General features: G+C 38.2%; 1 pseudogene; it reads left to right on the forward strand.

Moving 5' to 3' along the window:
- Positions 1-10,107: 10,107 nt before the first annotated feature.
- On the forward strand, positions 10,108-10,555 carry LOC122226023 (annotated as a pseudogene).
- The last annotated feature ends 2,418 nt before the right edge of the window (positions 10,556-12,973 follow it).

A 12,973-nucleotide genomic window follows, 5' to 3' on the forward strand; every position in this document is an offset into this window, starting at 1 on the left:
TAGCATTACTGGTAAAGGAACTTCACTGCTTACATTTTTCCACTACTTTTCTTTTTCAGAATTAGTACATTTTTCTCTTCAAGTGCAACTTTGGACAAGTTGCACTAAGACAGTTGGTCATTTTTTTTTGGCACAGAATTCATTCAATCTTATGGCAGTTTGAAATGCTTTTAACTCTCTTCCCTGATCTCAAAGCTGCCAAAAACAAAGCCTGCCAAACAAGTGAAATCTGAAAAGTAGGATGATGCTGACTGTATGTAGTGAAGTAAATTACTATGGTTTTCTGTATAGTGTTAATTATTTCAACCAATAATTAGAAGCAGGGGAATCAATTCCTTATATTTGCTCAGATCAGAATGACAGAATATGTTATACGTTTTTTACTCCAGTCCCTTGTAATTAAGAGAAGGAAGTTAAATGTCTACAGGCTTTTATTTTATTTTGATGAAAATTGGGAAAATGAGCCATCCTTTCAAATAGTTTATATTGTCCTTTTATGTAAGTCCAACTGTAATTTATTATAATTTGCATCATTCAGGTCATATTTCACAATTTTAATTTGTTGATCTCTCTCCTTGAGTTTGACTTTTATGAAAGATGTCCCAATTTCTGGGCACTGGTCAGTCCCATAAATTTATAACTTGCTTTAACCTCAAAGAAAATATTCACATTGTCCAGTATTATGGTGGAGGGAGAAAATGAAAAGGATACTTGAAAGTAAAGTAATATTTATAAACTTAAAATTTATCAAAATGCTTTTGCACATTGAATGGTCTCCAGATGATATATATAAATAGGGAGTTCAAGCCTTCTGTAGAATAGAATAGAGGAAATCAATGAACAATTTCTTTAATTCTCTGGTCTAGTCAAGGAGGCCTATCTTTAACTGTCAGACTTATTGTCACTTGGTTGAAGGGTAGCAATAAGTTGAGGTATCATGTTGCTTTCCACCACTGTGTAAGTTATTAGAGAAGCTACTTTAAAGAAATATTTACTGAATTCCTTCTAAAGAATGACAGCTTATTCCTACTAACTCCTGTCAGACAGAATACTGCCCCTTCATTCTGCAGTTTGTAACTCTCCAGGAGCTCATAATCATAAGTGAAAGCAAATGGAAATCATTCCTTCCTACTGAAGTGTAGCAGTTGCATTGCCATCAGTCATAGCTATGTGGCAAATGTTCCCAGAGAAGGAAGAATTAAACAGGGATGAGGAAGATTCTCAGCTAGATCATTTTGGAACTCTGATGACTGGATCATTTTCAAATTGCAAGGAAATTAACTTAAAATGATTTCCACTTATACCTTAAAGTGCATATCATGTGATCTTTAAAATCAACATATTTTTGTATGTTTTTGTTGTGCAAATGTTAGTATCTACTTTTATACTAGGTTTTTAATTATAAAGCAATATATGAACATATCACCAAAAGCAAATAGTGCAAAAGAGTATAAAATTGGAAATCTATTATTCCATTCCTATGGTTACTAGTATCTCTTCCCGAAAATAATGGCATTATCAGGGTTTTAGGTTTGCTGGGTTTTTTTTATTTTTCCTGAAACATGTTTCTATATATACAAACATGTATATGTGCGTGTATGTAAAAAATTTATATTATACAATCATATATATAAACTTCTGTGTACTTTGTTTTTATTCTAGCTCTAAGAACAGTTTATCTATGGGTATGTTCAAATGAATTTCTCTCCCTCCCTACATGCATGGACACGCCATGCTCAAATACATACATATATAACAATGTAGATGTTTAATAAAAGTTTTCTAAAGGGTCTCAAATGGACATCGTGATATGTACAAACTTTATTTAACTCAGTCTCTCATATTTTCCAGCTAGAGGGAGCATAACTCCCAATTTGAGATTCAGAATTTTTAAATTTTAGAATATGAAAATCTTCTGATTTTAGAATTAGAAGTTTAGATTTTAGTTCACAAATATTTGATTCTGTAACTTGTTCAATATTCTTATACCTCTCTCTTCCCTTTACCTTTGTTTAATAAACTGTTGTTTCTAAGGACTAACCCAAATACTAATTCCTCAATGAATTCATCATTACATATATAATTTCTTTATTCTCTTGTGCTTTACACACCTACCATGTAATTTAGCACCTAATAATAATGGTATTATATTTCCATTTTATTGGCTTTTGTATTCATCAGAGTACCTTCACTAGCCTAAAGATTAATAAACATCCATTGATTGATCAGGGAAACAAATCATAATTAAATCAGCAAATCCATTCAGCCAGTAGAGCCACATGTAACAACATAGCCAAGTAAATCCATTTCTAGAAGTGGTTTTCAGTCTGAAAATCACTGCTATATTTTACTGCCTTTCTATTGCACATTTCTAAAGATGAGTAGGAGTGTCAGGTGCAATCTTTGAAGTAAATATAGAAGCAATTAGATTTTTTTATTCCTTGTCTTATCATATTTTTCTGATAAAGAATTCTGTGCAGTGGTATAACTCAATCGCCTTCCAGTGGATGGTGCTTCAGTTCAATTCAGTCTTGAATCTGAGGCTTCTCCATAAGGTTAGTTGCAGTAACTGTGGTGTTCCTGAGGGAAGCACATCAGGATCCCTGCTTCTTCAGATGGTGCTGAGCACGCATAAGAAGAAAAAAGAACTGTATCAGCCCTGGAGTTTCAGCATCGGAGTGTGATTCCAGAAATACTTTGACACTATAAATCTGAAAAAAAATTAGGTCAAGTGGATTGAAAATGAAGCTCTACCTTGCTCATTTTTGATCACTATAGAATGAAGCTGTACACTGCTCTCTAAAGTCTGAAATTGAGTTCTTACAGGTGGATTTATTGGGAATTACTTAGATATAGGACAGAAGAAGAGGAGACCAAAGAGAGAAGAATGAAAGGAGAGGTCAAAAAGGGGTCATTATATTCTCTCCTCTACACTTCAGATACCTGTTATTTTTTACCTTGCTCTATATATGCAATGAAAAAATCTATATCAGTAATTCCAATAGTATGGTTATGTATTCTAGAAATTAAAGTGAATATTTCTTTAATCAACTTAAAAAAAAACTTATAACATTGGTTTGCTAAAATTTTCCAAGCATTTCTGAAAGTTACAGTGAGAAGCTCACAGCATGCAACTTAAAGATGTTTTTCCTTAGAAAGCCTAAGACTGGGGGAGCCCGGGTGGCTCAGTTGGCTAAGCATCTGACTTTGGCTCAGGTCATGATCTCACTGTTTGTGAGTTCAAGTCCCACAACAGGCTCTGTGCTAACAGCTCAGAGCCTGGAGCCTGCTTCGGATTCTGTGTCTGCCTCTCTGCCCCTCTCCCACTTACACTGTCTTCTAGCTCTGTCTCAAAAATAAATAAACAGTAAAAAAAATTTAAAAAAGAAAGCCTATGACCGTGTATGTGTAGAATTTGAACAAAATTCATCATATGTTGCTGTTTGGCTGGTGCTGAAGCCATAGCAAATGCCATCAGGGCATCTTACACTGTGACATTGGCTTAAAAGATACTCCTTTTTCTTTCAAGTTTCCTCAATATAAGGCAATTCTTATTTTAATGCTGAATAGCTTAATCATCTAAGTTTTTTAAATAGGAAATCAATATAGTTCTCAGTAACACTTTTTTCTAATGTGATATATATGCGTGTTTTATAATATACATGCTAATTGTGTCTATATCTACTTATATCATAGGTTTATTAGGAAGCTTAGATGAGTTAAATTTTAAACACTTTGAATAGTAATTGGCACATGGTAAAAGCTTGTACAGTGATTATAATGATATAACTTGAGATCAAATTTTTGAAATCAAATTTTTTTAGTTGATTTGTAACACCTTTTTTTTTTCAAGATTAAATTCTGTTCAACGGGAACCCTCTTGCACTATTGGTGGAATGCAAACTGGTGCGGTAGCTCTGGAAAAGAGTGTGGAGGTTCCTCAAAAAATTAAAAATAGAACTACCCTATGACCCAGCAATAGCACTACTAGGAATTTACCCAAGGGATACAGGAATGCTGATGCATAGGGGCACATGTACCCCAAAGTGTATAGCAGCACTTTCAACAATAGCCAAATTGTGGAAAGAGCCTAAATGTCTATCAATTGATGAATGCATGAAGAAGATGTGGTTTATATATAGAATGGAATACTAGTTGGCAATGAGAAAGAATGAAATCTGGCCATTTGCAGCAATGTGGATGGAACTGGAAGGTATTATGCTAAGTGAAATAAGTCAGTCAGAGAAAGACAGATACCATATGTTTTCACTCATATGTGGATCTTGAAAAATTTAACAGAAAACCATGGAGGAAGGGAAGGGGGCAAAAAGTTACGGAGAGGGAGGGAGGCAAACCATAAGAGACTCTTGGATACTGAGAACAAACTGAGGGTTGATGGGGTTGGGGGAGGGGAAAGTGGGTGATGGGCATTGATGGACACTTGTTGGGATGAGCACTGGGTGTTGTATGGAACCAACTAGTTCATGATATAAGAATATGTTTAACCATCTTACATATATAGTGCAAGCCTACTGCTACTCCCCTCCCAATTTAGGGGATCCCTATTTGTTATCAAGGTGGACATATTACTTATTTTCCATCAGAAGCCATTCCCCCTGGTCTAGGTTTTGACAGGGTGGGAATTTCCAGGAATCTTTTTTTCCTAATCTAGAAGGTTATATTTCCAAGGTCATTGAGTTAGTTATTATGGAAGCACTGCTTTGGTTATTATGATGATCAGAGTTCAAAGCAGAAATGGAATTGTATTTTCTTTGTGTTTGTGGATAGGAGGCAGTAGAAGAATGTCAATAAAGGACATACTATTTTTGGAATCTAATGGTAAAAGTAAAAGCTGTACCTTATAAGAAGTTCTGCCTACAGTAGGCACCTGCTTCCCAGCATGTAAAAACAATATTGCCTCTCAGCTCAAGTCCAAGTGGATTGTCAAAGCAGTTCTGGTATTCAGAAGACCTGATAGGAGCTGCACTACACATATAAGGATCCTGTCTAGCTCTTTTTTTCACATTTTTTGAACTCACAGCAGCTTAAACTTTAGAATGACACTGTGACAGGAGACTGACTCAAATTCAGCAGGAATAAGCTTTGAAAACAGACCTTTTCTGTCAGTGTTTGATTCAGAAACAACATAGTGTGGGTCTGAAATGTCCTATAAGTATGAAAGGGACTAAAAATTTAAAAGCAGCTAAAGGAATATTACCTGCATGAAACAGGGGCATTGACTGACACATGTCCTCTCCTGATAGAGATTGAGGTTAAAATAACCTAGAAAAAAGCTTGGACTTAAAAGCAAGGGAACTTCAATTCACTTGAGCCTTAAAACCGAGGTAAGAAATGAGAAAGATCTTACATATCTATTTTCCTAGGCAGAACAGTAATCGATGGTATTGCTGTAGTTTTATGGTGGTTGTTCTTTAGATTGTTTTTTGACTCCTTTAAAGACAAGAACCAGGTGACTACCTAAAACAGGGTTTCACAAACTGCAGTGTGCATCTGAATAGCATACAAAACCAGTGCTCCTCAGTGAAATTGTTCAAGTCACTGATAAATACAAAAATGTAAAGTTTTACAAATGTAAAGTTTTACAAACTTTACACTTAAGTTTGTGATTAGTGTACATATCTGGTTGAAGAGTTATATAGGGTATATTTCAGATGCTGTTCAACTCCCCTGGTGCAAGCTGTGTTCTGGGCATGTGTGTTAAGACTATGTATCTGTTTATGACAAATTTGAAATAACAGGGGGGAAAAACCCTGGTCTCTCACTAAGGTAGGTTTAGAAGCATTGACCTGGATGGTATGAGAAACTTGCATACCTTAAACTACTATAATAGAGCATGAAGTGGCTGCATTACTTGCTTTCTTGCGTTCTTGTGTTAAGGCATTTTAGGCTCTTAAAACACAAGTTATTTATGGAAGGGGTCATAGTAGATGCTCCCTTGTGAAGTTTATATATATATATATATATATATATATATATATATATATATATATATATATATATATATATATATATATATATATATAACCCCTGCTTCGGGAACAGAGTATCTTTTTCCCCTGATGCTGGTAATGTTGACTGCTGATGGCTGGCAGCTGAGTATTCCCTCCTGATGTTTGTTCTGGGTGGAAAAGTGCTGCATCACCTAATAACATGCCCCTTCTCCTGCGGCTGTCTAAATACAATGACTATTTTATGTGGGCGTATAACAAGCTGGCCCTTTTGCCTCAATTTGAAGCAACCCTTTGGGACCATCTCAGTGCCATACCTCCCCAAGGCATCAGCTGAGGCCTCTGTTGTGACTGCATCCCAGCCAAACCTTTTCCTTACCTCAGTCTTGTTGTCTTTACACCCCCACAGCTGTCGATCTCAATAGCACTTTCCAATGAATTTCCTGTATGCAGATTTACACCTCAGAACACTCTCTAGTGAAACCAAGCTTTGCCAAGAAGTATCACGATGATTTGTTGAGTGATATTTTCATTCATCAAGCTAGCCTTAATAGAGAATCAGGCCATAAGACAGTGGGAAAATGAGTCTGGATTTTCCCGTCATAGAGCTCTGCTTGGGATTTCAGGGCTGGTAGTGGCTCAATACTGAACAGATAAGAAATACAAAGCCCTAAACTCTATTTTAATCACAGTACATTACCTAAGGAAGTGGAATTGGGCATGATAAAACTTTTTATTCAAAAGAGCTCAAAGACATCCTTTCATATTTAAAAAAATCTTCATAATTAATTGAGTTTTATCACATCGCTCTAACCTCACCTGAGATTTCTGAGTCATGAGGCTCCAGCTGCTCTAGTAGTAAGCCATGCCACTAACCATGTCCAGAGGACTCTTTATGATTTATGTTATATGTAAATTACAATTTACATTATGATTTATTTCTGTTATTGCAAGGTGCTCTTTAGACAGGCAGCATCACCATCACCTGAGATCCTGTTAGAAATTCAGAATCTGAGGCCCTTCCCAGACTTACTGAATTGGAACCTGCACTTTAAAAAAGATCGCTGGGTAATTCTTATGCATACTGGTGTTTGAAAAACATTGCTCTATGTGACTGAAATCTTCTGGAGTTCTTAATATTTAAGCTTACATGGCTGTACCAAACAGCCCTGATATTAGAGGCAAGTTCTGCAATGCTGTCTTCATCATTTACTCCAACCTCTATCACGGTATTTACTTCATATAAGAAAGTTGGAGATGGAGTGAACTGAGGCCAGAATGATAATACACACACACACACACACACACACACACACACACACACACACAAATTTCTCTTTCAAATCCAGAAACTTTAATAAGTGAAGAGAAAATAGCTACACACACCTAAAGGAAAATAGCAGTTTATTAGGATACAGCCCAAACTCTAACATGATTTACAAGAAAAAACCCACATACATGTACTTCTTTTTTCAGTCTTTTGCTGCCTCCCACCTCTGCTAAACACACACACACACACACACACACACACACACACACACATCTAAACTGCTAGGCTGATCTATTTTCAGTGTCATCCTGAGCATTGCATGAATTGTCTCTTTCTGAAACATTCTTCATTTCATATTCTTTTCACCTAGAAAATTTATACTTCAAATTTTATATAGATATCCTTTTTCCCCCAGAAAGCCTTCTGTAACTCCAACAGAATCCTGTATTTCCCCCAAATTGTTGCACAACATAGTGAGAGTCTGACCCATTAAGCTGAAACCTTGGTTTAGCACTGGACTCAGCCCAGTGCCTAAGCATGTACTGAATGAATAAACAAATAAATAACTTAATGTAAGTTATGTAAGTAGGTTTATTATTTTTATATTACTAAATAACAAAATTACCACAGACATGGAAGCTTTCAACAAATATACTTACTATCTTATGGTTTTCATGGCTCAGGAGTATACACATGGCTTAGTGAGGTTCTCTGCAAGACTGCGGTCAAGGTGTTAGCCAGTGCAGGGTTCCTATCTCGAGACTCGAGTGGGGCAGTCTGCTTCTAAGCTCTCTCAAGTTGTTTTCATTGCCTTGCAACTGTATGATTTATGGCAGCTTGCTTCTTCTAAGCTAGGGAAAGATGGAGATAGAGATAGTGGCACAAAGATTGCAACACTCATTACGTTTTTGCATCCATTTGGTTAGAAGCAAGCCATAGGTACTGGCCCACCATACAGGAATTACACAAAGATGTGGTTGTAAGATCATAGGTAGTCTGTTCACCACAAAAGGTATTGTTAAAATTTGTGCTTGTTTTTCCTGTCATTTTTAAAATTTATTTTTTTGAATAAACTTTTCCAATATGAGATTAAAATTAGTGGCCTGTAAAATAATTGCAGAGAGATTTTCTCAATTCTATTTCCTTCTCTTTAAATCTCTGCAGTTGGGTTATATAACTCTGACTAAACCCAATCTTCTCTCTAGAGATGGTTCCCCTATTCCACGGGAAAACACTGCTTGCCTGCCAGATGGATATAACATATTTATCTTCCTGACTTGAGTCTTCAAATATGTTTTTCGTTTCTGCTAACCTTAGTCAATAATCAAGTTGTTTGCCAAGCTGAAAATTTAAGGCTGGTTGGCAGCATTATGTAATTCTCATACTCTTTTTTCACTTCTATAGTTTTATTTTTCTCCCATTCCTCTGATTGTTTCTAAAGAGCTGGTAACAAGCTATCAGGCACCTGTGTCTTTCAAAAGGGAAGAATTTCAAATTTTCCTATGCCAAAGGTGTACATTTTCCACATGTACAACTAAACATCTTCTGTATCTGTAGAAATAGTTTACATCATCTTGAGACCCACTTTAGTTTTAGTCCTTCAAAAAAATAAATCACACCTATTTATTTCTTTGGCAGAATGATTGATATTAAGATAAAGATAGCATGAATAATAGTTTTGATTATTACATTTAAGGAAACATTCTTCACTTGCTAGTAATATGGTGGATGATTATTCAAACTGGTTGCATCTTTCCAGTGAGTGGACTTTTTCATATTCATGATACATGCATGTGCATGTATGTGCTTTAAATTTTTTCTTCCTTTCCAATCTACAGTACTTCAAACCTTAATTCAAACCCTTCCTCTTCAATCCATAAATTCTCAAATTATGGTTTGAATAGGATTTGTGGTTGTTATTGTCAAGGCGGTCACTACTAGCGTGCCCCCAATTTTTAAAAGAACAAGAAATTACTGCCAATCCAACCCAAATTTTGAAAATAAATAAAATTTAAATATAAGAGAACATAATATGAGAAGTGGAAAATAGAAATATTAAACCTAAATGATTTATGCTAATGTTCTTTAATTATGTAGAAAGATGAGAGCGTTATTTATTATAGACTTCATTAATACAAGTATACCTGTGAACGATTTGAGGGTAACCACTAAAACTTTAAATATAGTATCTACACAAGGAGTAGGGAAAAGGAAATAGAGAAATTTACTTTACTTCAGTGAAAATAATGAAATATAGAAGGAGATATGAATTAATGCAAATTAAAATTACAGGTAAGTGAAGATATAGAAATAAATGTACACATAAAAGTTGATTATTTTCATCTGGTAAAGAAACACTCTACAATTAGATGAGACAAATCTACCTAATTTTTATTTTCATTAGATACACTTAAACCTAATGACCCTAGAAAGGGTGAAACTTAAAACATATAATGACCCTAGAAAGGGTGAAACTTAAAACATAGAAAATTAATATGGTACCAATAAAATCCCATGCCACCACCTCTCCCCTCCCTACCATAAAGAATCTAGGACTAGCACTATTAATATCAGATAAAATAGCATTTAATAGCACCAAGCATTTCCTTGGTGAAATTAGTGATTTTAGGACTGAGGCAAGAAAACCTTACAAGAAGGGCCTGGAGCATCTTGTAGTACCAGAAATTAAGGAAATGCTAAGAACAAGCAAAGAACACACAAAAAAGTCACAAGGTAGCAAAATAAATTAAGTGGTATTGGATTATTATCCAAATTATAAAATAAATATCTGTGGAGGCTGGCGACTTCTGTGCCATCCTCCACAGCCCTGGGAGCCTGAACTGAAGTACATCCTTTGGAGTCACGGAGATGAAGGCCATGTGCATGCTGAAGGGCCAGTGCCCAGTGGAGGGCACCATCCACTTCATGCAGAATGAAAGTGGGCCTGCTAGAGATCAGGAACCATTACAGGATTGACAGAAGGTGAACACGGATTCCACATCCATTAGTTTAGACACAGTACTCAAGGCTATACCAGTGTATGTCCTCACTTTAATTCTCTATCCAAAAACACAGTGGGCCAAAAGTTTAAGAGAACATGTTGGAGACCTGGACACTGTGACTGCTGGCAAGGATGGCCAAAGTGTCTATGGAAGATTCTGTGATTGAAGTCTCAGAAGACCATTCCCTCACTTGCCACACAATGGTGGGCCATGAGAAATGAGATGCCTTGGACAAAGGTGGAAATGAAGAAAGTATGCAAAAGGGAAACACTGGGAATCATTTAGCTTGTGGTGTCATTGGGATTACCAGGTAAATATTCCCTAGGGTGTGATCTGCGTCCTAACAACTCATATTTTATCTTGCTAGTTTTAGAAATTTAACTTGATAAACACTATAACCTTAAAAATAATAATATAAAGGGGGGTTCCGGAAGATGGCGGCGTAGGAGGACGCGGGGCTCACAGCGCGTCCTGCCGATCACTTAGATTCCACCTACACCTGCCTAAAGAACCCAGAAAACCGCCAGAGGATTAGCAGAAGGGAGTCTCCGGAGTCAAGCGCAGACTAGAGGCCCACGGAAGAGGGTAGGAAGGGCGGCGAGGCGGTGCGCGCTCCACGGACTGGCGGGAGGGAGCCGGGGCGGAGGGGCGGCTCGCCGGCCAAGCAGAGCCCCCGAGTCTGGCTGGCAAAAGCGGAGGGGCCGGACGGACTGTGTTCCGACAGCAAGCGCGACTTAGCGTCTGGGAGGTCAGATGTTAACAGCTCTGCTCGGAAAGCGGGAAGGCTGGAGGACAAAGGGAGGGAGAGCTGCTGAGCCCCCGGACGGCAGAGCTCAGCTTGGCGGGGAACAAAGGCGCCAGCGCCATCTCCCCCGCCCATCCCCCAGCCAAAATCCCAAAGGGAACCAGTTCCTGCCAGGGAACTTGCTCGCGCAGCGCAAACACCCAACTCTGTGCTTCTGCGGAGCCAAACCTCCGGCAGCGGATCTGACTCCCTCCCGCTGCCACAGGGCTCCTCCTGAAGCGGATCACCTAAGGAGAAGCGAGCTAAGCCTGCCCCTCCAGCCCCCGTGCACCTTGCCTACCCACCCCAGCTAATACGCCAGATCCCCAGCAACACAAGCCTGGCAGTGTGCAAGTAGCCCAGACGGGACACGCCACCCCACAGTGAATCCCGCCCCTAGGAGAGGGGAAGAGAAGGCACACACCAGTCTGACTGTGGCCCCAGCAGTGGGCTGGGGGCAGACATCGGGTCGGACTGCGGCCCCGCCCACTAACTCCAGTTATACACCACAGCACAGGGGAAGTGCCTTGCAGGTCCTCACCACTACAGGGACTCTCCAAAATGACCAAACGGAAGAATTCCCCTCAGAAGAATCTCCAGGAAATAACAACAGCTAATGAACTGATCAAAAAGGATTTAAATAATATAACAGAAAGTGAATTTAGAATAATAGTCATAAAATTAATCGCTGGGCTTGAAAACAGTATACAGGACAGCAGAGAATCTCTTGCCACAAAGATCGAGGGACTAAGGAACAGTCACGAGGAGTTGAAAAACGCTTTAAATGAATTGCAAAACAAAATGGAATCCACGATGGCTCGGCTTGAAGAGGCAGAGGAGAGAATAGGTGAACTAGAAGATAAAGTTATGGAGAAAGAGGAAGCTGAAAGAAAGAGAGATAAAAAAATCCAGGAGTATGAGGGGAAAATTAGAGAACTAAGTGATACACTAAAAAAAAATAATATACGCATAATTGGTATCCCAGAGGAGGAAGAGAGAGGGAAGGGTGCTGAAGGGGTACTTGAACAAATTATAGCTGAGAACTTCCCTGAACTGGGGAAGGAAAAAGGCATTGAAATCCAAGAGGCACAGAGAACTCCCTTCAGACGTAACTTGAATCGCTCTTCTGCACGACATATCATAGTGAAACTGGCAAAATACAAGGATAAAGAGAAAATTCTGAAAGCAGCAAGGGATAAACGTGCCCTCACATATAAAGGGAGACCTATAAGACTCGTGACTGATCTCTCCTTTGAAACTTGGCAGGCCAGAAAGGCTTGGCACGATATCTACAGTGTGCTAAACAGAAAAAATATGCAGCCGAGAATCCTTTATCCAGCAAGTCTGTCATTTAGAATAGAAGGAGAGATAAAGGTCTTCCCAAACAAACAAAAACTGTAGGAATTTGTCACCACGAAACCAGCCCTACAAGAGATCCTAAGGGGGATCCTGTGAGACAAAGTACCAGAGACATCACTACAAGCATAAAACATACAGACATCACAATGACTCTAAACCCGTATCTTTCTATAATAACACTGAATGTAAATGGATTAAATGCGCCAACTAAAAGACATAGGGTATCAGAATGGATAAAAAAACAAGACCCATCTATTTGCTGTCTACAAGAGACTCATTTTAGATCTGAGGACACCTTTAGATTGAGAGTGAGGGGATGGAAAACTATTTATCATGCTCCTGGAAGCCAAAAGAAAGCTGGAGTAGCCATACTTATATCAGACAAACTAGACTTTAAATTAAAGGCTGTAGCAAGAGATGAAGAAGGGCATTATATAATAATCACAGGGTCTATCCACCAGGAAGAGCTAACTATTATAAATGTCTATGCGCCAAATACCCGAGCCCCCAGATATATAAAACAATTACTCATAAACATAAGCAACCTTATTGATAAGAATGTGGTCATTGCAGGGGACTTTAACACCCC

This window comes from Panthera leo, chromosome C1 (assembly GCF_018350215.1).
Source record: "Panthera leo isolate Ple1 chromosome C1, P.leo_Ple1_pat1.1, whole genome shotgun sequence".
Lineage (NCBI taxonomy): Eukaryota > Metazoa > Chordata > Mammalia > Carnivora > Felidae > Panthera > Panthera leo.